General features: G+C 39.2%; 2 long non-coding RNA genes across 2 annotated transcripts in view; both read left to right on the forward strand.

The window, feature by feature from the left end:
• Positions 1 to 16,673, forward strand: part of LOC135798557 (uncharacterized) — a 33,824-nt gene extending 17,151 nt beyond the window's left edge. Inside the window, exons 4-5 of the long non-coding RNA XR_010549743.1 lie at positions 4,737 to 5,122; positions 16,304 to 16,673. This is a non-coding gene — a long non-coding RNA (uncharacterized lncRNA). The remainder of the gene's footprint in view (positions 1 to 4,736; positions 5,123 to 16,303) is intronic.
• A 123-nt stretch (positions 16,674 to 16,796) lies between these two features.
• On the forward strand, positions 16,797 to 21,283 carry LOC135798556 (uncharacterized). Its single transcript, XR_010549742.1, has 3 exons — positions 16,797 to 16,967; positions 17,255 to 17,493; positions 20,737 to 21,283. It is a non-coding gene; the product is annotated as an uncharacterized lncRNA (long non-coding RNA).
• Positions 21,284 to 27,532: the final 6,249 nt, after the last annotated feature.

A 27,532-nucleotide genomic window follows, 5' to 3' on the forward strand; every position in this document is an offset into this window, starting at 1 on the left:
TTCCACGCGCGCAAACGACACGTCGTTTCAAAACCTCCTGAAACTTCCCACTTCTCATTCCAATGGCTACAACCCGCTCCCGGGCGGATGGCAGAGAGAAAGACATGGTTGCCAGTGGGTGGACGATGAGAAATGAGTCGTGAGTTGCCGACTGGAGCGCCTGCAAGTCGGAAAAGGCAGCGGGCGACGAATACGAAATGAAAAACGAACAACGCAACTTTGGCGCTCGCACAAACCGTACGTCTCTACGTTTGTATATTTGTGTGTGTGTGTAAGTAAGGGTGTGGTACACGCGTGGGTGGTGGGCGGGCGGCACAGAGGAAAAACTTTAATTTCGCTCTGCGAAGCTTGTAAAATATTGCTTTAATCTCTGCCGGAGGAACGTGAAAAATAACACGTCTCCTCGCCTTAGCTGAATTTAAATTACTTGCATAATCCGCCTAAAAGATGAATAAAAATCCCCGAGAGGACGGAGCGAGGCAGTGCGCAGCGAAAAACGAACGCAGGGTGGAGGAGCCGGGCTGGACGGACGTTAGCCCGCATAAAACAGATTAATGTGCGAAGCGCGCGCGCTGCAAAACTCGCTTTCATGCCATACTTTTCTTGCTCTTCTCGGGCGTGCATGTGTGCCTTAGAGAAAATAAAATAGACGTTTTTATTATTGTCACGCCGGCGGCAATATTTCTTTTCACTTTGGTGGAAAATTCATGAAAATGTGAACAATGTCAGATTGCTACATCATCATAATCATAATAAGCAATATTTTTGTAAAACAAAATATTTTACACAAAATTTAAAAAAGTGTGCATTTTACGCACTAGTGCATAAAATGAGTTTTTTGCTATTGCTTGAAGAAAAACCGTTTGGCACGTGTAGAAAATGATGACACACATTAATTAATTCATGATAAACTCATTCATACACGATTTGTAGGTGTTTGACCTACACACATTAACACGTTAACACACACACATACAGAGACGTAGTGCCAGTTCACATATGGCATCGTTTTGGCGCCGATTACCATATCATTCATCGATGGTGCCGATGCATCGTGGCCGTGTTCGGCTGATCGTTTGGCGTGTCCCCAACGCCGATTCATTGAAATTTATAATATGATAATTCGAATCGATCTCAATATCGTCTCGTCATTGTTGTGCCCAGCGCATTGCGCTCATTTTAATAAATTATTTATTAAACAAAAATTTGCTGCACTTGAAAAAGATTTTTTCGGTGAAATTCAGTCGTTAAATGAAATTTTTATCACTAAAACCTTCTAATTTGAATGTTTAAATGAGTTACTTTAAACACAAGTGTGAAAAAGTCATTTTAAACACGATTATAAACAATATAACTAAAATAATATTAATATTTTTGTTTTACTTCAAAAATGTAATAAAAATGTTAAACTTATTCTTATTCCAATGACTAAAAATTTTATTACTAATGCGTAAAGTTAATTATCGACTAGTGCATAAAAACACATTTTTTACACGTTGTTTATTAAAAAATCACTCAATAATCATAATATTACCCAATTTATTATTCCAACAAAAATTATATCATCAATTAAACAAATTTAATAACAAATTATGCAACTTATCGCCTCACAGTAACAAAAAACAGATATAAATAAATATAACCAAATGTTCATTGATATTTTACAACTATATCCAAAGCGTGTCGACGACATGATGCGCTTCGATTCGTCAAACGCACCAGCGTGATGTGCATATGTGAAATATTTATGTATTATTATTGTTGTTATGTTTTTATGCGTGCGGCCATTGCGTAAATTAACATTTTCCGCGAACGGCGTGCGCCTCGCGCGCGCGTTGTGTGTTTTTTTCGTTTGTTTGCATGCTCACGCGGTGCGCGAGCGCCGCATAAACATAAACTACAATGAGACGTAAAAAAATATTAATATTTTTTTAATACGCATCGCTTTTGCTTCGGCTTTGGGCCGCCTGACGGCTTCAAGCTTTAGTTTCCGCTTCACTTTCAGCGTCAACACTCGACGCAGCACATATATTGCCACACATAATATTCTAATAACATTATGAATTTAATAAAAATGTATAAAACGTTCGGCGGCTATGTTATATACATATATAGATGTATTGTTGGTGTGTGTGTGTGTATTATCGTTCACAAGCTTGGTTGAAGCTTTTGTGCATGTGCACGAGTATAGTGTGTGCAGAAAAGTTTCGGTTTCGGCGATATTAAAATAATAATTGTATGAATATTTCATGATCTCATGTTCGCGTTGCGCACACATTGCAAAATGCATCATCGTACGGTGAAAAACGCAAGTTGCATCATTCCACATCCATGAAATTTGTGTAGATTGGACTATGGGTACCGCATTGACAAACAATTTCAAGTCATTTATAAATATTTATTTCCAACTGATTAGTGATCAACCAAAAAGCGGAATATGAAAAAAATAAGACTTTAATCTACATCAAATTTAAATGATTTTAGTTTTAATTATTTGAGGATAGAATATGTTTGTATTGCAGTATATTTTTGTAGGTGTATAGTTGTGATGAATAAAATATTGCATAAACCTTAATTTCATGAATTTTTATGCGATTTGAGCAAACTAAAACGTCAAATTCTGGAATATATTTAAGCATCACGAGCAAATTCGGATGGAAACGCAATTATATATTTAATTCATATGCGATAGTGAAATATAAAGTTTTTTAACAAAAAATCTTACAATTATCATCTAAATTTTTAATTATTTATATGTTAAAATGATATATTTTCACTTCTGTTTATTTTAAGTGCGAATAATTATTAGATTATTTAATTTTTTAATTAATTACTTAATAACCAAGTAAAATATTGTAATTTTTCTTCAGAAATTTATTTAATTCTAATTTTTTATGATTTTTTTTGTTAAAAAAATCATTTAAAGCATTTTATATGTCGGAATGCAGCCGAAATATTTTTTATCCGCGGTTAAAGAATTTAATAATAAATTTTAAACATTAGTTTGCTTTGCAAAGCTAAAAACACAACAATTCATACATCAGTTTTTGTCCGCGTGCGACCAATGAACGTGCAACGTCGTATTCGCTGCCGACCGCACCCGCATAGATACTTGCAATGATTTATTATTAAATAAATAGTGCACAAAACTCGATCGAGCCTATTCTCCGCTCCAGCTCCCGATGGTCGCTGGCGCTGGAACTCATTCAACCGCGCCGCACCTCCATGCTATGTTTTCGGCTATTTTCTATAGTTGCGCGCAACACGCACATGTGCGATGCAATGCGATGGTCATACATTCATTGCGTGATGCATCACGGATAGTTAACGATGCCCCTTCGCGTTTTGGCAGCCAGCGAGGGGCGCGCGCGGATAAAAATATAAAAAATTTGCGCACGTCGCCCGTGACGTACGCATACACACATACACACGTGACATTTATAAATAGCATTGAAAAATGCACGGCCGCACAGAGATGCACATCGGAGAATTTTTTCTATCGCGTAATAATATTTATACATAAATTGTTTCAATGAAAAAAATATTATTTATTGCTGTGTGCCCGGTTTATAGCCGCAGGCATCGCATAAATGCATCAGAATAAAAGAAATGAATAGAATACAGAAAAAAAAGCGATTTAGTTGTAGGGTGTGTTGCCTATACATCGATTCAAGGCTGTTGCATTGTTGATTTTTTTTCCGCGCGCGGTGTTGCCGACGACCTCTATCCGGCATTGAAATTTATTTCGTTTATCAATATTTTACAAATGTACATATATAACATATAAAAATATAACCAAAAAGGACAAATACCTACTGCCTACTCGCATGACACAACTGCGTGGTTTTTTTTTTCGTTTCGGTTCGCGTTTTTTTGGCGTGTTTTCTGTATGAGTGTGCATTTTGCGACGTTATAAGCAGAGCCGCAGTTTTGCGGCAGGTCGTTGGTATTGTCGGTCTGCGTATTATTTTCGCTTTTGTCGGTCGGGCCCGCGTGCACCGTTTTATTTTTTTGCCGCCGCTGGTTAAAAATTATTATCAATAGCCCACAACACCATCGAAGTGCTGCCACCCGCACATTCATGCGCACGATGTGCGTGCACGTGCGTGCGGCAACATGGTATAATAGCCGCACGCGATCATAACCGAAACGATACGGTTACTGCAAACGCTTTTAATAATTAAACAATTTTCGTTTTGGTTTTCGCGTTTTTGGGTCTGGCGCACAGTTTTATATACTGCATGTTACAACCGGGCATTAAAAATCCTTCTAAATTTTAATACAATTTATCTGGGGGGCCTTTAAATGAGGTTAGGTTATTGAAATTGACAAAATATAGTATTTAACGTATATTTAAGACAATATAAATTTGGATTTTAAGAAGAAAATCATTTTTAGAGCCAAATATTAAATTTTTGCGAAGGAATTTATTAACAATTTGTCTGTACAGCCTTGAAAAGAGGTTAGGTTTATGGCAGTTGATAAAGTATAGTATTTAACATATATTAAAAGAAATATAAATTAAGATTTTAAGAAAAAATCATTTTTACAGCCAAAATTTAATTTTTTTCTCAGTATTTTAGTAAAATTTGATCAAAAAAGCTTTGAAAAGGGGTTAGGTTTACGGTAGTTAATAAAATATAGTATTTTACTTACATTTAAGTAACTAAAAATTTAGATTTTAATTAAAAAACTATTTTATAAGTTTTTTTCTAATATTTTTTAATTTTTTTCAGAAATTTTGCAAAAAAATACTTTTTGGTTATGTACACTGGAGCGAAAGAACTTTTCCTCATCCTGTCCATTAAATCTGCTCGCCTAGCGTGTAAAATCACATAGCAAAGGACGAACATGAAAAAGGAAAACTCCGGACAAGCGGATTAAAGACTAACTCTGAAAGCGCCCCGAAGACATCTTTAGACTGTTCCGTCTCGTCAGGAAAAGCTCTCTCAGTGCACACACGGATTGCAAACTGCTTTAACGAACCGTGAATAGCAGCGCTGAGCAAAGAAGCATTGAAAAGCTTTATAAAAGAGTTTCCATTGGAGATCCAACCCTCTTGTTGACCGTGAATGGAGCGAAACGTGCGCTTAATGGATTTTCAAATGAGAATTTAATCTAGGTAATTATCATTTCTCGGATTTTTAGTTTTTTATGTTTATTTAATTATAACCCACGCAATTAAAGCATACATACTTAAGTAACTAGCAATTATCTCGCATACGTAGCAATAATTAAGTCAAAATAAGCTCGTATCATCGATATATCCACACAAACACACAGAAAACCAACCCAACAGATACAAACGACACTGACATGTGGAAGCGTGCGGTATGGAGGGATGGTCTATGCGGTTCGAATCTAATTGCATCAATGATTTGATTAATAGACACGAGAGCAGCAGCATATTTAATTACCCGTTCATATTAACAATTGAATATAATTATATTTCCTCACAATAAATAAATATTAAACAACTTTAAATATACCTAATACGTAAGTAAATAAATAACACCGGTGAATAAAATTTCTCTTCAGATAAGCTGATATAAAGCCAGGAAATAAAAGTGCGTGTGATGTTGGTTGCCTACCAAAGCAAATCTTCATTTAATTTACGCGTAGGTTATTTTTATTAAAGAATGGTGAAATTTTTCGCTGACACGATGAACAAAAAATTTTATTAAATACGCAAAACGACGCGCGACGAACACGCATGCCGAGTGTGTGTGCTTCGCCATCTTATTGATTTAAACTCGAGCGCGGCGCGCGGCACCCCATTTTCTCTGGCGGCGCGCGGGCATGGAAATCTTCTCATCCCTTAGACCCGCGCAACTTTGCTTTCGTGCCGACCGCCCGGCCCACCCACTGCGGTTGTGCGGCCATGGGGACTAGGGAGAGATTTTGAGAACCCCTAAGTCCGCGCCCGCACCCACACGTGGAGTGTGCACACACCTAAATTCAGAAGCAGCAAAAGGAGGGCTTGGAGGAGTTGGCGAGCGGTGTGAGGAGCTGTGTATCTTTTGTACCCTTACACACGCACCCACACATAGAAGCAGAGGAAATTTACATGCACGCATGTGCTTGTGGGTGGAAGGGTTGTGTGAGGGGCAAATAACCGCCATGGCGCGCACGGAAACTTTGAGTTTTCGGTGCGAGATGGTGTGAGACGCTCAGCGGGGCGGACGAGTGCGCTGGTGCCCAAAGGGGTCTTGATGGATGACCTCCGGGTCCCCTTTGCGTTCCTCACGCTGGTGTGTAGGGGTTTGTGTGTGTGTTTGCCGCGTTGTGCTGTTAAAGGCGGCCATGTTCCCTTTTCGCCCTCGTCGTACTCATACTCTTTGCGCGCCTGGACTTGCTTTCAGAGATAGGAGGAATATTTTGTGCGAATGCTGGCGTTCATTACGCTCAAACTTTACTTATCGCATTTAAGGTATTGCTCCGTTGAGAAATGACCCGCCATTCTGTAAATTAACGTCCGGCGCACTTCCTTGCTTTTACTGACAACGCTAAAAAAGTTGCCTACAAACACTAACTTAGTATATTTCATTAAAAAAATAGAAAAACAGCGTTTTTTGGCATTTAAAATTGGTTTTTGGTGAATTTCTTTTAAAAAACGTGATAAACAATGTTTTAATATAAAGTTTTTGAAGTTTTTGATAATATAAAACTCCTAAATTTGCAAATTTCTATTTAGGTAATAAAATTAAAGAAAAAAATAATTTTTGATGAATTTCTTGTTTTTCTGCTTAAAATCAAATTTTTCGACTGAAAATTTTAATTTTTCGGTTTTATTGAGTTTTTCAACAAAAAACTTTATTTTTATCAAAAGACCTTAGATTTTCACAAAAATACCATCTTGATATTTCCACCTGTCAGATTTCAACTCTCCAAACTTTCTAATTATAAATTTGAATTAGTTTCCAGGCGCATTACGCCAACAAAAGGCTCTTGCGCAATATTTGCAATAACAAATACGCGCAACTCGTATTTTCGCGTACGAATCGCGTTAATCGAATGACCAACACATCGCGCGCTCAGCTGCTTGTTGCTGCTTGCGTCCAGATCATATACAATATAAAGCGTGCTGTAATTAACACACTTATAATTACCGCGGGCGACTACAAGCTGAACACATGTGTGGGTAACGGAGTTTTTTGCATTGCTCAATGACTACATATTTAAATATGTTCGGATGCATGTATATGCGCTAATCGGTTTTTCGACTCACCAGCGAAACACATTGTATACGTGTGTGTGTGTACCATCGACCACCACTTGAAATGTTATTAAAACTATTAAAACTGAACAACTTATAGAGCAGCAACCAAAACATAATTAATTTAATTTGTGTACGTTACATTAGTTTGATTAGTTTTATTTTTTTGGAGAAAAATTTTTGACAGGTGAATATTTTATGTAAAATGTATGTTTGGTTGCCTATATTTTCAAAAATCTAAAAAAAATTATTTTTCGATATTTTATTCATCCAAGCTCATTCCCAGCCAAATTATGCATGTAGAAGGAAAATCGAGCAAAACGTAATTATTATTATGAAGTCGGCAGCGCGTTCAACGTGTGTGTGTGTTCGGCTCAGCAGGTGTCCACACGAGCGGCGAGCATATTTAATTAACTGAATATCATATTAAATTTATAAAGCCGCGCTTATTTATTTATTTATCTTTGTGAGTACGCCCGCCTACACACATGTGTATGAGAGCGGTGTCTTCTTTAACGTCTATTTACGCTTAGGAAGCACGTTAACGCCCGCCATGTCTACATTGTGCACGTACACAAATTTCCACATATTATATTAAATATCTGGCGCGCGGCGTTGTTTGTGTTTTTGGCACGAATATTCAGTTTGCAGGCGTATCTATATCCGGGGATATAAATGTTGATAGAAGGCAATGTCAAAGGCAAAGAGCGGAGATGCGAGTGGGTTGTTTTTGTTGATGTTTGCATGCTATATTATTACATATTTTGTACGATTTGTATGTGTTTATGCAAAATGTAATATTAATTCATTGAAATTTCCGAAATTAACTTCTGACAAACGCTTTACTTCAATTTCACCACAGATATAGCTATATTGTACTAGTTGTCCTGGCGAAATTTGTTTGCAGTCGTTAATAAATGTCATCTTTAATTAATTATTGACTTAAATCTGTTTAATTTTGAAATTTAAAGAAAATAAATTGATTTTAAGTAATTTTAGAAGAATTGCATTGAAATTTATGTAATTTGACAGCTGTCAAACGAAGAAAACCATGTCAGACAACATAACCTTAAAAATAATTGATTATTGAACGTTTTTCTGGTTTTTTTGATATTTTAGCAATTATTCTGCAGTTCAGGGTAAAGAAAAAACAAAAAAATTAAAAATTATTCAATATTAAAAGATTTTGAGGTCATTTTTACTTAAAAATCTCAAAAATAAAAAAAAATATTTTAGAAAGTGTTTGTACTGACATGGTTGTCATTAACAAGTAGGTAGGCAACTTCTTTTTCACACTTTCCTTTTTCTTTGCACAAATAAAAAATTAAAAACATTTTAGTTGACGGATTCTAATATCAAACAAATTCGTGATGATAGAAACGCGCTGTTCATTGCAAAACCCGCCTCGACGCTCATCACACGCAGACCGTGGCCAAATTAATTTGTCGGAATTGAAAACGCGTGCTCCGTTTTAATATTGCTGGATAAGCAACGTATAAATATGCATTACAAATATCCGCACGCCGTCTACATTAATATTATCCACCATGCGTATAATACTCGTTTCTATGCTTCTGGGTACTTACAAACATACACATAAATTAGCGCCAGTCACGAGCGCAGAAAAGCGCTTTTCCAGCTGCATTCAAACTGCGATGAGTAAAATATATACTTAATTGCACAAAGGTATACGCGCGGCCGTTAGAACAATATCAAATTTTATTAACCCACACACAACGGTTACATTTTGTTATTCCTCGAATCGCACATAAAGCATTAGCGGTAGTTCCTGCTATAGTTGCCAACTATACAGAGATACAGATATGGATAGTCTGCACACCTCTCTTTGGATTGCGCTTGTAGTGTGGGGCGCGGGGGGCGGCGGCGGCGGCGCGGCAACACGGGCAAATAAAGGCGAAATTAATTAGCACGTGCGTGTTTACGTCCGAGAGGAGCTTTATGTTTATGCGTTTTCGTTACGTTTCGTTTGCGCGTTTTCCGCTCCGCGTGGGATTCGCGTTTTCAACATCCTTTTGTCTGTTATTAACGACGCTTCGTACCAGCATCATCTGCAATTTCAGTGGAACGAACACACGAAACGCACTACTAATTGTGCATGTATTCATACTTCTTTTTGTATCATTTTTAAATCATTTAAATCATTTTTTTAATTAATTCTATCTATAACATAACTTAATCCGTAAAAATTAGGTTATCAAGTATACTTAACCTCTAAAGAAACAAAATTGACAGTTAGAAGTTGATTTACACGCAAATCAGTCTTTGTTTATTTTTTTTTTAATTTTTAATTAATGTCAAATGAGGTTATGTAATGTGCTAGCCTGACAGTTATGTATTTCTAGGTTATGTCTTGCTATGGCGATATAATATTGCTATACAATTATTTTGAGCAGCTGTTGGCAACAAATCAATTTTAAATGACTTTTCTTTATGCGTCCGCTTGATAGCAAAACGCAATTGGCAATTGCGCACGATTCCCGTCTCGGATTTTATTCTCGTCGTTTCCGCACGAACGGGGGAGGTGATAAAGGTGAAATAGGTGAATAATGTCGGCCCTCCGTTCGTGCCATTTTACCATTGTACGTCTACACAGTATACACGCAAATATACAATGTGTTCATGCAATATTTAATAGTAAAAAATTTAAAAACCATAAATTCATCACGAAACTAAAGAAAAATCATTATTTAAGTGACTTATTCATCAAATTTCTTCTGTATATTGGTAGATATTTTGAAAAATTGTTTGTAAATACGTTTGGTAAACTCGCAGATATAAAAAAAGGTCGAAAAACTGAACGATCGACGTCGAAGGCACCCGCTGAAGCCGCACATACGCATATTGTTCACATATACACCCACATATTCACATACAATGTGTAAAATACCAGCGCATGTAACTCAACGTCGGGTCCAACTAGTGTTCGTCGTCGTACGGGGCGCTAGCCATTACCATTGCCATTCGCCTTTCGCGTTACGTCCAAAACGAGGAAAATTGATTCCGTAAAGTGTAATACAACTCGATGGTCTTTAATAGCCATCCGCCCGAACTCCACACATTCATACAACGCACACAATCGTCCACACGTGGCCCCCTCACGCACACGCCGAGCGCAATAGACGAGGCGGCGGCGGCGGCAATGGACGGCAATGGCAAGCGCACAGTGGCAGAGCGGGAACCTATTAACTCCGCTCTATAGACATTGTTAATGCGAATGTGTCTTTGGGGCATTGACAGTGAGCAATTGGGTAATTCCGGAGCTCCGGCATAAAAATCCATTATTTCGCTCTTGCGGCCCCGCACTTCCTGCGTCGGACCTCCAACGATTTCGGAAGATAAATTTCCATGCTATTCGTCTACCAAAGAATGTCGTTTCAAGTGTAGAAGCATTAAAATTAAAATTAGTTTAAAAAATTTAAATAAATTTTAAGAAAATGTTATCAATGCTTTTGTTAAAGTGTTTTCCACGATTATAAAATATAAAATAAACTCAGCAGAGGTAGAAAACGAGCATCAGGAGCACCGAGGTAATAAAATAACAGCAAACGCAATTAAAATTAAGAGTGGAAAATGTTAATGAGTTAAATGGGTGAAATGCTTATTTTGCGTCGTCGCTTTGGCGTTCATTAAGCTCGGGCTGCGCGCAAGGCTGATAATAAATTGTAAATTATATCAAAATTTTTAAGGTGTGCTTTCGTATGCGGCGTTTGTTCTGCGATGATAATGGCGCAGTTTTTTAATGATTTAACTCGAGCGTGTGTAACTCGTTTTTAAATATCATGCAGAAGAGGATTCGGGCCGTTTCGTGTCGCTTTGCGTCGTCTCTCGAGCGAGTGTGTGTATTTAAGCTAGTCTATTTCAGCTTTTTGCGCGCAAGGAAAAAGTCGGAGTAAACGAGCGAAAAGTCCTGAACAAACGGTCGAGTTCTTAATATGCTAATATGCAAAATGCTCTTCGGAGGGTAACTGCGGTGGATGGCGAAGTGCCCGGCCATAAATTTCGCTCGCTTAAGAGCGTAGAAACATGCGCATAGGATGTGGAGACCAATTAAATGAAATATACTTTTATGCTAATGTCTCTACAAATTTTTCCCAACTTTCTCGCAACGCGCAGCGCGCAGAGAGAAAAAAAAATCCAGCGTAATGTAGAAAATATTGAATTTTAAACATGCTATATTACGCACATAACGCACATAACCTCACACCACTAATTTCTTCTTTCATTCCTCATTCCAACAAATTCTCATCCCACTCTTCCTGTTTTCTCATTCCTCACTCCACCTGCATTTTGTTCGTGCTCGTCGACCATACAATTCCGAAAGTTTAGAGAATCCATTCGGCCCCCATTCGACGCGTTTGTCTTGGCGGCGTGGTGTGAGAACTTTCAAAGTTGCCGCTCCCCGCTTTGTGCGTGTGCGAAATGCAAAGTCCTTAACATTTTCCTCTTTGGAAAATATTTATTCTAGCCTCATGGTAGCGCCTATAGAACGGGGGAGCTCCCGCAAATTTATGGCATCCAAAAATAATGTTTGCGCCCTCGCGTGCGTGTGCGGCGGCGAGAACACGACCTCTCCGCCATTCCACCCTGGCGGCGGCGGCGGTGTCGGCCTCTCCGCCGCACTCTTACAAAAGCGCGCAGCACACACGCTTTTCCCCAGGCCGTGGCGGGGGAGGCGGCAACGTGAGGGGCACTCACACACACACTCACAGCGATATTCCCCCCGGGGGTGTGGGATTTTTATTTTTTCGGCGTTTCCCCGCACAGTTTTCCACCAATCCAAAGTTTTCCCGGTGCCCGCCTACGCGGGTGCCCGCAAACCTCTTGTCTCTTTTTCCCACCGCCGGCATCCGAGTGCTATCTCGCTTGTCTGCGCTCGGCGGTTTTATCGAACGAACCTACGAACTCGTTTCTCTTTGCATCGCACACTGCACACACTACACACCTAGTGTATAAGTGTGTGGGTTCAAACGTGCTTCAAAGCACTTGGTGTGTGCGTACGGTGCGTGCGCGTGCGTACAATCCGCGTGCGTCTGAGTGCGATTTTTAAACGGTGTGCTTAGGACACTGTAAAAAATATGAGAGTAATTTAATACTGTGACCGCTGTTTAAACAAACCCGAAACCGAGTTCGTGAGTCTGACTCTCGCGCGCGCACGAAATTATATGCGCGATAGAGTGTATGTTTACTTTTTTCCGTCCGCGGCGGCGGCAAAACTGCACTAAAAGTGTCATTTTAAACTTTGTGCATCATGCATTCAAAAACAAAAATTTTCACCAACAAAAACAGCGCACTTATCAAAAAGTCTAGATTAAACATTATTCAGCCTGGAGGCGGCGAGAGAATTAAATGCAGGAGGCGTTAGCCGGACCATTATACGCTGGCCTAACTGCCGGCTATTTCTTTAAAATACTGGCGAGGATAATGGCCGAACGACTACGAAATGGCGTCGTTTATGCGCATTTAAGTTTAACTTTTCGGCATTAAACGCAAAACTCATATAAAAAAACGTGTATAAAATACAGGATTAATGATATCCACCCAGATAAATGATGACTCAATCATTTCGGAAATAAAAAATAAGAAAAAGAAAAAAATAATTAATAATCTGAATCCAATATGCAGGCAGAAACCGAAAAAGTCATACATTTATGCAAAAACGAACAATAGATGCGTCGCGCTTTTGTGTTCCGGACGGTTTGAGCTAAAAACCTATGCAACACAAGGGAGTAGCATGGTCTGTCGACCAACCGTCCTAAAATAATGCGCGCGTTCGCTTTTTGAAGCTAGTCGGAAACGTAAAATGCGCTCACCTATTATAATAATAAAATATAAACAATGCGCGTGTCGGTCAAACACACATTGCATCCATAATGCAGTGTTCCCATATAAAACTTGTTTTATCCATGTATAGATATAACATTGAGATGACCTTCAATTGCGTCTGATTCGACAGAAAGTCATACATCAATGTTGAGAGTTAATATGAAGTTGGCATAGGCCTGGAAGGCAATTTCGAGCCGAAATCCTTCAGGTTTCATGCGTTTGATTTGAATATGAATATGAATGAGAGGCGACGCGCGCGCTATAGAAATGCGATTTGTAGGCGATTCGTAGGCGCGTTTTTCATCCGCACACGTACGGAGCGCACGTATCCATCATGCGAACGGGCCGAGTGTATCGTATCAATCAGTGGACGGTTAGTCCCGGTCTGAAACGGCCACTAATCCAGGTGAATCCCGCCGTGACGAGCCCGCCATCGGATTGCGATTTGTATCGGACGTATAGGCCTACGACAACGGTGTGAGCACCACCTGCAAGCAGCCGCACACTAGAACTATCCGCATTCGAAAATGTGAAGGATTTTTCGGACACGACTGAAGCGTAATGCGTGTGGAGCATCGGGGGGCATTCGTATGCAAAGCCTACGAGTGCCATGCTGGTCTTTATAAACCCGAACTATTTAAAAATAAATTACACGGAAAATTGCAGTCGCATAAAGCGAAACGAGTGCAATGCACGGCCAAAACTGCGTTGGGGAAACATACAGTGTGTTTCAAATATTTTATTATTTTAAGATTTTAGAAGTTATGACTTGAATAAATATTGTTTGTAAATTTATGAGCTTTGAGTAAGGTGTAAATATATTTAATTGGTATTAGTTAGTTTGGGGTAATATTATAATTCAAACATTTCGTATATTTTGAGAATTACGAATGTGCCGCCTTCCTCCCAGTCATAATTCTCCGTCCACGTTTGCGTGTTGTGCTCGCTAGTAGTGAGCACAAAAGCCGAAAGCCATAACGACTGGGAGGCTGCGACCACTATATCATTGTGTCGAAATCGGTTTTCGGTTTTCAATGCAGAAACAATAAAGAATCGAGCGCGCGAAACAAAAAGGTTGTTACCGTGAAAAAATAATGCAAAAAGACGCAAAACATTGGCAAAAATATTGAAAAACAGTCTGTTATTTAAACCCCACGAAAACGTTTGTATATTTTTATAATATTTGCAAGTAAATTGCAAGAAAATTGTCTTAGAATCTTGAAAAATCAGAAAAAAACGTTTTTAGAAAACAAAATTTTTGAAAAGCACGATTTTGGAATTTATAATACCAAAATGAAGGAGATATTATTACCAAACAGGAGATTACAATATTTTTTATCATCTTTCTTACTAAAATTCACATTTTGCAATTTAAATTTTGAGTTTTTATCAAAATACTGCCAAATAAATTGCAAAAAACATTCTTGGGATTTACACGAATTTAAACTTTAATATTTTCTATCCAAAACTGACTAACCTAAATAATTTCAACCATAAAATTTAAAAAAATCGAAGATTCTAATTTTTTTGACATTTTTCTGAAGAAAAACCTCTTTGCTACTTAAATAATTCAACTTTTGCTCTTTGCGCTGATTGCAAGTCATGCGGAGGAGCAGCTAATGGATCAAATAATACAGCATCGTGCTTTTAATTAACGGATCGACCGACTAGCCAAATCCCTTTCTGCGCCCCATGCAAAGATCGAAGGATCGCCACGTCGCGCCGTTCTAAACAGGGGAAAATTCTCATTTAAACTTTATCAGTCTCTCGTTAAGCCCGAATCCTTTGATCGTCGAGTTTTTTCATGCGTCGTCCGGCCCCGACGTTGTGTCATCGTAATTTGCTAAACTTGCCTTTTTGACAAACCATCCCGTCCCACAACACCATTTCGCTATCATTTTAAACCCCGAATAGCCAAGCGGTTTTGAGGTTGAGTTTCAGGCGTATACATTGTAACTCACAACGCGCAGAGAAAAAAAAAACACACACACGGAGAGCAAAAAATGCCTGAAGAGAACCTTGGTAATGAGGCGTTCGGCCTGCGCAGACCGCGTATAAAAACCACGCGTATCCCGACTACCAGCGACGACCAACAAAAGCGGCAATCAACAATGCCGTTTAGCTCCCTGCTCAAAAGACGGACACCATGCGAGGCAATAAAAAACGTAAGCCGCCCTCGTAAAAGCCACAAACTCTAAACCCTGAAGAGACGGACATCTCTCGCTGGCCGTCGCTCAGGCGCTCTTTCTGCAAAACCACGCGTCCCGGGTTTTAGATTAATAATCGCATTAACTTTATAAATCGCGGGCGGTTTTCTTTGGGGCGCACGATTTATGCGCCGCTTTTCACATGTTTTGCATGCGCGGGGACTGTTAAATTATATGCGCGCAAAAAGAAAGAGCGGCGCGCGTGTACTGAGGGCGAGTTATTTTTCAACTCGGACGTGCCGGCAAGGAAAAACCTACGCCTGGGTTAGGACGAGGAAGATAAATGTGAAACGGAGGAAAAACCGCGGAACGTTGTTCTTGCACCGTTTGCATCAACGTCGAGATCCACCTATCTCTTGTTATTTTTTTTTTGTAAATTTTGTTTATCTAACTTGAAAAACGCTTAAAATTATCATTTTAATTTAAATACGCACAAAATTAGGTTAAATACATTCCACTATAACCCACTAGATGGCGTTTTTTTTTTAAATAATTATAATTAATTATAATTCACTTACCTTATGAAAAAGAAGTTGCTTCACAGTTAAGTAATAAGTTGAGCACGTCGCGATATGCATTCGGAACATTCGGTTGGAATTCAAAACACGTGCTAGTTGCAGGGGGGCGCTGGTGTTTGCGGTTCGAGGTTAGGTGTCATGGTGGTGGTCGCGCGCGCACACCGCGAAGATCTGTATGTTTGTGGCACCTTTAAGAACGCATCCGCCGCCCCCCATTTAATGCATCTGGCTACTCTCTAATCGAACGACAGACTGAAAAGTGAAAAATTGCTGCACGCCACCTCGCTCGCGGGCCTCGCGTTGCGAGCGCGCGAGGCGAGACACGAGGTATGAGTGCGAATCAAACGATATAAATAAAAAAAAAATGCACACACGCAAATATAGCCAAACAAATTCACGTGTATACAGGGTGTTACAAATCGACCTACATGTGATAATATTTAATTAATTAATTTTATTGTCATAAATTTAATTTTTGTTTTTAATTGGAATTTTTTTTTGTTTTGGTTATTTTTAAGGAATATGTGTTGGAGAAGGGGATGATTTGTAACTGCCAGTGGATATTTACGAACGCACATGAAAATAATAAAAAACAGAATCGACGAATCGAAATAAAAATAAAGCTTCGAACGGCGAGCGAAAAAAAGGCGCGCCAGCACGAAAAAAAAGAGCGTCGGGAACAAAATAATAAATAAGCAAAAAAAAACTGTTGCATACGTCATACCCACCCTCTTCTCGTGTGCATTCCGCTAGCTCTGTCCATGGCGCTGCGTCGAAGCGAGCGCGCACTCGAAGAGGAGGCGACGCGCTGTTTGTTCGCGGAGTTTTAAAAACGCGCATTCCAAAACAATAATACTCAATCAATGATAGCAATGAGCCAATAACCAAATGGGGACGGTGTTACACGCGCTCGCATGCATGTGCGGGGCAGCCGGAGAGGCGGAGGACAGGAGGGAGGGAATCGGCGGCGGGCGTCCCGATGTGACAACCCTGTTTACAAATGTAGCGATTGATTCTTCCCAATGTTGTGTTTCGTGCCGGCCGCACTGCCGGTGTCGGTGATCAGACTGTTTGGTCATTGTGACATCTAATGTGTTAAGTGTCTCTTGGTAACATCTCAGAAAGTCACCTTCAAAGTAAATCAATTTCCCGCTTCGAGGATGCAGTGAAACACTGAAAAAAGTGAGTAATATTGAATAAATATCATTATACAATCCCCTAAGACGTGGTAAACACATCCCGGGAGGGTTAATAAGGGTCAGTTGACTTTCCCGACATTGGCACGTGTTGGCACGCGTTCAAACCTGATCTGACGTGCGGTGGAACGTGCGCGGTCGTCTTCAGGGACGTGTTTGACCTGTCTACAATACACCCTTCTAATAATTACCTCTTGTAACCCTTAAAAAACATTTTTTTAAATCTTAATTTATTATTTTGTGTTTTGAGTGATAATATTTGAAAATTTTCAGTTTTTAGTGAATTTTTGGACCGAGAAGGGTGTGGTTACACGAAGCGAGTAGATTGTGTGTAAGTTATGCAAGTGAAAATGGCCGTCGCTCGTGCACGACGGGTTCTCTTCCGTTGCTACGCGCGCCGTTGATGAAAAACGCAAGGGGTGGAGTTTTGCTCCGGCCGCCGCTGGACGCCGCTGCCATGTGCGATGTGCGATGGAAAGCCGCAAAAGTGCGCTCCCTCTGTGTGTGTCAGTGTGAGTGTGTGTGTGTATAAACCTACGCTGGTTTTCTATTTGCATGTGAGAGCGCGGCTGTGCGTCTGCTTGATGGCTCCGAAAAGTTTCACCCCTCTCGCTTGCCATGCACGTTCTTCACCGCTACCCTTGCACAATGCCGCGTGCGCGTGATGGGCGAAAAAGGTTGAAAGACTACACGATAATCAACTTTATTCGCATCACACATAAGGAAAGTTCTTTCATTCAAAAGGGGGTGAAAGTTTTTGCACAGATAAGGAATGATAAGACATGAATATAATAATAGTCTACGATAAATTGTCACTTTATATGAAATATTGTAGATAACCCAACTTACACTTACATTACAAGCTTCATATAAAGATGAAATGCAGTGTTATGCAACACACAATACAGATTAACGTTTAACTTCGTTATTTCGCCAAAGCAACGCCGCTTTTCAGTTAAAACCGTTAACTGTATTTTAAAATGCTCCAACCACAGAGAGTGGCTTAGAAGCTGGCAGTCACGGAAACCGGCAACTAAATGAAGAATAATTGCTCGCCTCGACGTTTTCACATGACTTCACATGACTACTCAGCGGAATGTAACGCTGGCGTTTGTTCGAATATCTTTTGCACTTTGCACGCAAATTGAAGCTCATTAAATTACTGAATTAATTTCTGTAGCAATACTAAGTGCATCTTTTCAAAATCTTCCATTTTCTATCACGTAAAACTTGGTATTATATAAAATGAATAATTCTGACACGGTTACAAATCAGTAAATTACAAATTTGACGAATGTCGAACGCGCGCTTCTGTTTTCATCATTATGTGATACGCCGACGAACATGAAATTTAATAACACTCGCCAATGGACACAAGAGCATTTACGTTGAGCGCACGCACGAACAAAATGGAAGGTAAATTTATTCCATTCTATTTGTTACGTTTGCGCGGCGTTAACGTTTCGTTACGTTTGTTCAGCGCGCAACGCATCAGAAACGCACCAGGCCTCCGACGCAGAGCGGCGGCAACATAATATTCAGAAATGTTTGAGTTTCGATTCGAGTGTGTTTTGAATACTTCACTATATACGCCCGCCCGGGCTGCGTGCCTTTCAAAATATCAAAATTTAATAATATTCGGGAACGTTTATGTGATTTGCGTTTCTCTCTGCGTCGGCCATTGCTCGAAAGCGGCTAAAACTGCAAAAGCTGCGCAAGCAAATACAACTACAACATACAGTATGCTCCTAAATCTCAACATAATTAATAAATTATCATATTCAAGGTTATAAACGTCATTAGGTAAACATAACCTCATTTATTCTTTCAAAAACATAAATTTTGATAAAATATACAAAAATATTGCGTAATTTTAATTTATTTATAATAAATATATTGTTTTAATATATTATAAATAACCATACTGTATGTTTGGTTGCATACGTTGTAGTCGTGGGGCATAGACGGACGGATGAAGAGTAGTGGCAAACGTTGTATAGCGCGAGGCGAAATAGCCGACAGGATGTGTTCGTACGAAGCGCAGCTAGGACGATCGTACGTTTTGTATAAATTTGTCTGGCCCGGCGAGGACCTCATCCTCATCGTGCACGCTGCATGCACTAGGACGTCGGCGAGGACGCAACCCACAATACACGTGTGTGTGTGTGTGCATCACTCGTCGTCTTTCGTTTCATTCGCACGCGCATACTGCAGGCGCACATGTGTATTTAGCGCGCAACGCACACGAGCCTACATCATGCCATGCCAATGCGCGCCGGCAAAGTTCATTTTCCACATATTTCGAACGCAAATACGCCCGCGGGCATTCATCCATATTTATGAATTAATTTTAAAGAATGTCGATAATCTAATTTATAAACTTCGTGTGCGCGCATACCACGCACTAGCTCATGCACGCGTCTGTTGGTATATGTGATATGTGCGTGAAATATGAAATTCTAAAATACGCCGAAATGCCTCGGCAGCGCGAAGCGTCGAGCGGCTGCCCGCCGTGCGTGTCCTAATTTGCATATATTTAATATGTCTGATGCCCGAACATATTATCTCTGCGTACGTCATTCTCGTCCCGAAATGGGCTCGAAGCGTTGGGATTGTTAGGATTTTAGGCTTGCGGACATACGGAGGATGATCGTATGTGTGTGTACGGAGGGATTTTACTTGGTTGAGAAATGCCTATTATACGGAATATTGATATAATTAAATATTTATCAATCTAATACCTTAGCAGTAAATTAAAAATTTCTACAGTATAGGTACATCCTGTATGTGTTAATATATTGGCGAAACGTGGATTTGCTGCTGTTGTGCTTAGTATTCATTAAAAAATAATTAAAAATGTTTGCGCGCAAAATGTGCGCATGTTCAACATAATTGTCTCCTGCCATGCTATATTATATTTTGTTTCTTCGTTTTATTTTGTGCTGTGTCAGTAATGGCCGTTCTTGCGTCGATAGCTTGACATCGTGTCAAAACAAATTTAGTAATTTTCTCTGACGATGCGCAGAGACGACGTCATAGTGGACACATGCTGTGTTGGCTGCATACATTCAGGCGTCGGGTGTGAGTAAAGTTGTGAAAAAATGCGATTGGGTCTCATTTAAAATGCAAACAGTTTTTGGGTACATATTCTGATGGTTGAGTTTGTCTGGTTTCTACAACCTGCAACTATATTGTTTCTAGTTTACGAGTACGTTGTGTATTTTTCGACAAAAGTGACTTTTTTTAATTCAATTTAAATTAATGAAAGTTTTTTGGTTATTTTTTTATTAAATTTGATGTTTAAAATTATTATTTATGTGTCGTTTAGTTTCTCATTGGAAGTAATAAATTTGCCTCTTGTTTTACTGTCGTTTTGGACGTGGACTGTGTTTTTAGTTTAGTTGCAGAGCAAACTTCAGACTCACTCCAAGCTGAAACTTGCGCCCAAACCATAGGCCGCCCAAAACTCAATTTTCGTTGCGGCTCTATAAATACCAAAAGCAGTAGGCGGCGGCGGTAAGCGGGCTGCGGATGGCTGCCGCCCTGCCTGCATAACCCAAACAAAAATGTGCAGCGAGCGCGCGTTGCAAAAAATCACTCAACCAGCCCTAAAATTCTATTCAACGCGTAGGCCGCACGCAGTGCACTGACGCTCCGAAAACATTGGAGGTATTTTAGATTTTCGCACTTTTTCCATATGCAATTTTTGCACAGGGCGCATTTTTTCACTCCGAACTAATTTTTTTCTAATCTAGTTTCAGACTGACTCTTGCGGCGCTGTTCCCGTTGGATAACATTCAAAGAAAAAAAGAAGCTCGATCTAAACTCGGCGATGCCATTGCAGGGTGTCGGTTGGACGCAGCCTAAAATGACAGAACACAAAGCGACGCCGACGCCCGAGGAACAGCAAAAAAGGGAGCGAAACAGAGCGAAGGCGGGGGCGAAAATAGCGACAAGCGGCACACCGTTATTTGCATAAATTTGCGCTGCGCCCAAAAATAGTACTCCGGAAAAGATAATTAAAAGAGCCGAATGAGTGACACAAGTATCCAGCGTTCGTAGAGTCACTAGACTAGAACGAGATATTTTATGCAGCTAACAAGTTTCGTTGTTGTGTTTTTTGCTTTTGGTGATTGGCATGGCTGAAAAGTTATTTCCTCACTTTTTGTGGGATCTATTCTTGAATCTTTAATACTAGCCACTGACAAAACTAGAAACAAGTTAGAGGATTTTTTTATGATCAAACTTTTTACCACAAAAACTAAAATTGAAAAATAAAAAGAATAAATTTAATAAATTGTATTTGATGTGTTTTTTGTGTATCCTCTACTCAATTTCACTTATTTTATCTGTATTTTTACAAGTGTCTACCACGCCAATTGTTCCAACCCTTTTTTTCGTTTGGTCACCACCCCGTTTCATTTTCAGAGCGTCATACGCTGAAAAAGAAAACGCGCATTTGGAATTCAGCTTGAAAAACACCCCAAATGGTTTGAAATGCGTTGCGGTAGGATGAGACGCATGTGAGAGGGAAGTAAGAAAAGGGGTGTGAGGACACCTTCCTTGAACAGTTTCACCGCTCGTTTCAACTCTACCAAACCAGCAAGCTTACAGCGAGGGTTTGCATCCCTGCTATGGTAGTAGTATTGATTTTTCAGTTTTTAGACTTTCCTCGTCTATTGCAACGTAGATGGCGCTAGAATTAAATTAAACACTGTGTAAAAAATAACAAAAATAATAAATACACACCTGTTGTTAATAATAAAAGTTTAGAATGTGTATAAACAAAAATCTGTTTTAATAAAATGTGATTTTATATTTTAATGCAAATCTAATGTAAATTTTAAAAACTGTTAATGTTTTCTTCTTAATTCTTGCTCCTAAAACATTTTAAATCAAAATTCTGATAAATTAAGATTAAAAATTGATTGTAAACAATTGTCTGCAACAAAATCAAGTCTGCACCTTTAAATTAAAAATAAAAACCAAAACTTTAAATAATATTCAAATGTAATTTACTAAAACACGCATGAAAAGGCAGTTTGAAGCAGCTATACATATTTAAGTAAACCAAGTGACACTTAAGTATGATATACAAAGGAAATAAAAGCAATCGAAACACAGAAAAGGACACTTGAATGGCGCCTCACAATCACACCGAGTGCACGGCATGTTTGCACGATGGAGTGACCAAATCCTATTATGCGGATAAAAGTGTAATAGTCTTCATTACGCCGATAAGGACGATTAGAGCGGCGGGCTTTGGGTCGGGCGTCGTTCTATCATTAACAAACTGAAAACCTCAACTATGTCGTTACTTAGCGCAAGAGCGCTACGGCAAAACGATTCCGACGACGAAGCGAACCAAGCCAACCGTTGGGTCCTTTATCTACGTAATCTACATACATACGCGTATGCATGTGCGCGTATTTGCCATGCATGTCGACGATGACGATGACGCGCGACGCGACATTCTAAGTCAGAGCGAATGCGCTGTGCGCGCACGAAAAGGACGTTTTGCTCGCACCAGCTTCAGGTCTTTACACACCCGTTAACATTGGCGCACCAGCGAATGTCCTCAAAAGCTCCGACTCAGCATCCATCGGAGGAGAACGCTATTGCACAATCGTGGAAACTCGGAAATTCAAAACCTGTAATAAAGTGTTTTCGAAATTTATACAAAAAACATCAAAACAAACCTAACCTTAAAAATATACATCACATAACCTTAAAAATTTAACCTAAAATATAAAATAAACATTTTTGATTAAATTTTATGTTTGAGGTTATTTTTAAGTGAAAATGAAGATTTTTGACAACACCTTGTAGACTAATGCGGTTTTCGTAGAACCTTGGAGAAGAATGGTCCACGGTCGGAACACCGCACCGGCGAGAACGGTCATAGTGGGCTCATAGTGATGTTCATAGTCTCATGGAACAAGAGCATAATGGAAGGAACGGACGACAGTTCCACCTGATGACCGCTCTCGCGTTCGCTTGTTCCACCCGACCACGGAAGCGCGCACGGCGCATTGATATTGTGTGACGACGATGGTTGCGTCGATTAAACAAAAGACAAATGTACGATTCCATTGTATAAAAACCCAGCCGCGCTTTGCGCACAATGTTATAACTGCAAATTACATAATTGTATTGCAATTTCTATTTCTAAACGCGACGATTTACCAACTACGCAGTGCAATGCTTAGGTATGCAACCAAATTTACATCTAAAAATATAAAAGCATTTAAATCTCAACTTTATTTTCTATTGGGTTGAGAACGGGTTAAAAACGAAAGAAAAGTTCAAAAAGTTCAAGCTCTGAAACCGGAACCGCGACGTGAAACTCGCTTCTGTTGAGTTTGTCTTTATTTAGCTAGCTGGGTCATCTCTTTGTGTGTGTGTGTGTGCTGTGTCTTGCATCCCGTGGGAAATCAAGACGGGATTGCATTCTCAGCTTCTCTTGCTTCGTTTGTTCTTCTTGGTGTGCGCGCCGCGCAACGTCGTAACGCGAATGTAACGCAACTGCGCGGCGCGGTTGAAGCTCGGAGCTTGAGACTCGTTTATTTTAAACTTGATCTTAATTAAAACACACCTACGAGCGGCGTTATGTGTGCGGCGGTAGGTGCGAACGCTGGCGAAAGGTACGACCACGCAAGACCATGAAATATGAACGAATTATTCATATTTATTATTATAATCTAGTTCTCGCCGCTTAAGGTGTGCGAATATTGTTTCGGGGCTTCATAATTTTCCTATTTTGCAAGATATTAAATTTCCTGTTTTGGAGAAATACATTTATTGTCAGATTTATCAAGAAAAACAAGTTTTTTTAATAGAAATTTTAAAAATATTGCAAAATTGAGGATGGATCAGTAGAGTTAGGTTAGATTAAGTTGAGGTTATGTCTACCTCTTTATAAAATCAGTTTTTAATAGCAAAATACGCATTTTTCGGTAAAATTTCAATAAAAACCAAAACATTTGAAAGTTTTTTTTCGTATTTTTTTGTTTTTCTGAAGCAAAATATGGTAAAACTTAATTTCTCTAGATTCAACCTCAATTAATAAAACAATAACAAAATTTAACCTCACTTAATTGCAATATTTCAACCACTTAACCTCAAATTTATAACACAAACATGAATTTAACAAAAAAAATGTGTCCAGTGGAGTATTTGAAACTTTCCTATGAAAAATAACGCCAAAAGTTAGATTTGACACAATAATTAATTCAAAAAATACATGAATTTAAATAAATGCATAGTGTAACAACACAATTCTTGTTTTAATTGGCGTTTTAATTATTAAAATTGTTACTGCTGCGTCATTTTAAAACTGTCGCCAGTGCACCAATGGCGTTGGTTTGAAAATTGCAGCGTTTTATATCTTGCACGTTGCACACTTTCGGCCGAAACATGCGCGTAGGTGGCGCGGTTCACCGCGGTCAAGAGCGACAATTTTACATTTATGACCAGCCAGCGCACCCCGCTCGTCTCCGTAGGTGTTGCGCGCAGCGAAACGTTTACGCTCAGGAATGACAATAATGTCATGGGGTTGCGCACAAACACCCCCGCTGTTTGTATACGGTTTAATTTAATCTTGTAGTAAAAGTTGTTCAGTTGCACAACTCGTCGACGCCGCTGCAAGCGCCTGAGAATCGAGTTTCTATTTGTTGTTAAAAGACTACGAATAAATGAACAGCGCTGTGAACTTCACGACAATTTGAAAATGCAATTGTTAAAGTTCTACACTCTGCTATTGACATCCAATGACTTTTTACTTAAAATAATTTATTTTTTTGTTTTGGATAAAAATCTATCAGTTGATTTTGTTTTGGGGAATAAATACAGCACGCTTGACCAACAGTTAAGTACAAGTTACAAGAACAACATAGCTGGGGATCTGCGCAGCAGCAACATTAGTAACATCAACAACAACAAGAACAAACAACGATAAATAATAAATGCGAGAGCTTGGCGTATCCCGAACAGCTGCGTCTGCCTTGGCGTCCGCGAGACGCGCAAGCGATTGAATAATTATTGTTGGTTATTAGTTTCGTTAAAGACAATAAACTATCCCGGCTGCGGTGCAGAGGCGAGCAATAGAGCGTGAACATAATGCATAACTTGCGTCGAATAACTACACATTCAAATTCGCCAACAACCAACAACCAACAACCAGAGAGGGGCTTAGCGTCTGTGTGCTCGCATTTAGGTTTGAGTCTTCAGGTTTAGGAGGCAAATACTAGCCTCTGAAGTTTCATCTGCTTGAATTCAAGAGTAGAATAACGTTATCTACATTTATAGCCTACAGGGGGGTGAAGGGATGAAACAACCCCTTTGGTGATTGGTAGATAAAACCATTTCGATATAAACTTAATAATTTATAATTTAATTTTTATATTTTAACCTCAAATCTAACCTAAAACACTTTTTAATAGAAAAGTGAGGTTATAAAAAGATTCGCCATTAATTAGTTCTAAAAACACGCAAAAAAAAACAAAATGAAGCGAATTAGTTCTTATATTAATCGTCTGTGACTAACAACAGTTTGCCAAACTCGTAATTACTATAATAGTAATAGTTGCGTTTCGCGCCGAGCAGAAACTGCGGTCTTTACTTCGTTCTTGTTCTTTGCCCAACGGACCCAGCATAAAAACACTATACCCTCTTTTTACTACCAACATCACGTCCCAGTGTGTTTGCGTATGCATGCAAGTCGAAAATCGTAATTTCTTGGCGTCCTCTCGACGATGTGTAATTAAGCACGCCTTGGAGTCGTACTCCTTTACTCCCCCGAACAAAACAGCTGCAAAGTTACATTTCTCTTTGTCACCCATATAGAAATGGATTATTTGGTAGAGAAAGACGCAAGTATTGTGGCAACATGGACGGCTCCCAGCTAGATGAGGAAGAGGAGAATGCGAATTACGAAATGCGAATGTCTGAAAGGGGGTCCACGAGGGTCATTTCTAAGGCTTTAGCCATGCTCGGCAATAAGAAGCGCCAGCGATGGTCGTCGCTTTGTGTCCACCCCTCGCATTCACCACCCCCTAACGTAATGTTCATTCCCAGTTTCTAGCAACTTCCAAAAACCGATCCCCTTTATTACACTCCAGTAAATTACATTTCTTAAAACATTGAAATACATTTTTTGAGGTTAGAAAATTTAAATTTTTATTAATTTTTGATTTTACGCTTGTTTTGTTGAAAATAATAATTTATTCTTGTGTTTGGAGGAACGGGAGGTAGGGGTTTACGTCTTTTATGAGATTTTCTCATCGTCGTGCTCATCTTGCAGCATCGCATAACCGGTTGGGCATTGTTCGGCGGCATTTCGAAGTAACGACGTTTTCCACGACACTCTTCTCGCGCGGACGGGGTCGGCTTCGACCTGTTCGTAAAACAAAGAGACACGTCTCGACGGTACGACGTATAATTTAGGAAAACGACCCGAGATAAGGGTTACGTGTGTAAACTATGGCTAATCTAACTCAATAAACTTTATAGTGGCAGGGAATGGAGACCGAGATAACGACAAGGTCGCTAATCCAGGTTACTAACTCTTCACTAACGATATAAATTCAACGCTGCCGCCGCCACCTTTCTTCAAACTCATTTAAACATCTTAAAATATAATCACTCAAATTAAACATGTAATATTTCACGTCATCCCAAAAGGATTGATTGGATAATTTATTATTTAAATTTATTGGAGTTATGATTTGGAACACCCGGTAGATTTTTATTGCCCGGTGCGTTCGGTGGAAAACCTTGGTGACCATTCGCTTGTTATTACGATTATTGCGAGTGTCGTTTCACGTTGTTCTCTGGAGCCCTTCACAAGCTCATCTTAAAGCGCGACACTTTGTTTATGAGCTTCATTTGTTACCCGAAATGCGGCGTGCGGAAAAGGAAAAGTAAGCGCCGTGCGCTGAAGTGCGGGAAATCGTGTCTGTTTTGCACCAAACGAGCTTGTATCGCCCGTATCTCCGGCTGTCACGACGAAAGGGTGCATCAAAAGGAAATTTTTGTTCTAAATTATTTCGACGCGGCGCAATTACATCCGTACCCGAAATATTTTCGTGTTGGGAAATCAGTATGCGCATCAGTTGCGCTGCAAATGATTTTTTTAATCAGCGAAGGGAATGTTTTAGTTAAAAGTGTAAAAAAGTTGATTTTCTTTGTTAATATGGTTCTTTAGATTAATATCTTGCATTCACCTCCAAATTTTGAGTTATTCTTCAAAATTATAACCTAAAAATCATTAAAATTACATTTTACAACAAAAAATTATGAAAATATGAAACAATTTCGTCAATTTTCTTACTTAAATTTGATTTTTTAAATTTTTTAACCTTAAAATCTAATCTCATCATCAAAAACATTACAAAAACTAATTTTATCTTTAAAACAAGTCAAAATTTTAATTTTTAAATGAAAAAAACCGAAAATTTAAAAGAATTTCCCGCTGATAATTGAAACGTGTTGGCGCACAAGTAGTAAATCATCAAAACAATAAAACAAACGTTGTTTATCGCCCAGAATGAG

The sequence above is a fragment of the Atheta coriaria genome, unplaced genomic scaffold, assembly GCF_025399875.1.
Source record: "Atheta coriaria isolate IRGN ID8LTWV9N9 unplaced genomic scaffold, Caltech_Dcor_3.1 hic_scaffold_9_pilon, whole genome shotgun sequence".
In the NCBI taxonomy this organism is placed as follows: domain Eukaryota; kingdom Metazoa; phylum Arthropoda; class Insecta; order Coleoptera; family Staphylinidae; genus Dalotia; species Dalotia coriaria.